Here is a 474-nt window from a genome sequence, read left to right on the forward strand (position 1 = left end):
AGGAATCTGTACGGGGGGGGGGGGGTGGTGCATTAAGTGTTTTCTGAGACTGATTTATTAAGTCCAGTTTGGGAATGTCACACCTGTTTTATTTTCATGAGCTAACAGGCTGCCAGCCGTTCTCTGACCTGAAAGGCAATGCAAAAATAGATTCACTCCTAAAGTGACCGAATTGACTTGACACAGTGGAGACCATTATGCTGAATTAGTCACACATTTCCTACAAACTTCTCCCTTAAAAACCTCGCTAAGAAGAAGCCGCGCTGGGATTACACCGAAACACAAGGCTAGGTACGCGCCGTGCCAGCGGGACCCGGCCGGCCCAAGCCCCGCACCGCGGGCTCACCACAGCAGCGCTCCGCGGACGGCGGCCGGAGCGGTCGGAGCGGAGCAGAGCGGCCCGGCGCTGGCCCCGCGGCCCGGCGGGAGGCGGTGGCACCCGGCCCCGCCCGCAGGCCCCCCTCTTCCTGCGCT

Source organism: Pyrgilauda ruficollis, unplaced genomic scaffold, assembly GCF_017590135.1.
Source record: "Pyrgilauda ruficollis isolate IOZ18807 unplaced genomic scaffold, ASM1759013v1 scaffold29, whole genome shotgun sequence".
Classification (NCBI taxonomy): domain Eukaryota; kingdom Metazoa; phylum Chordata; class Aves; order Passeriformes; family Passeridae; genus Pyrgilauda; species Pyrgilauda ruficollis.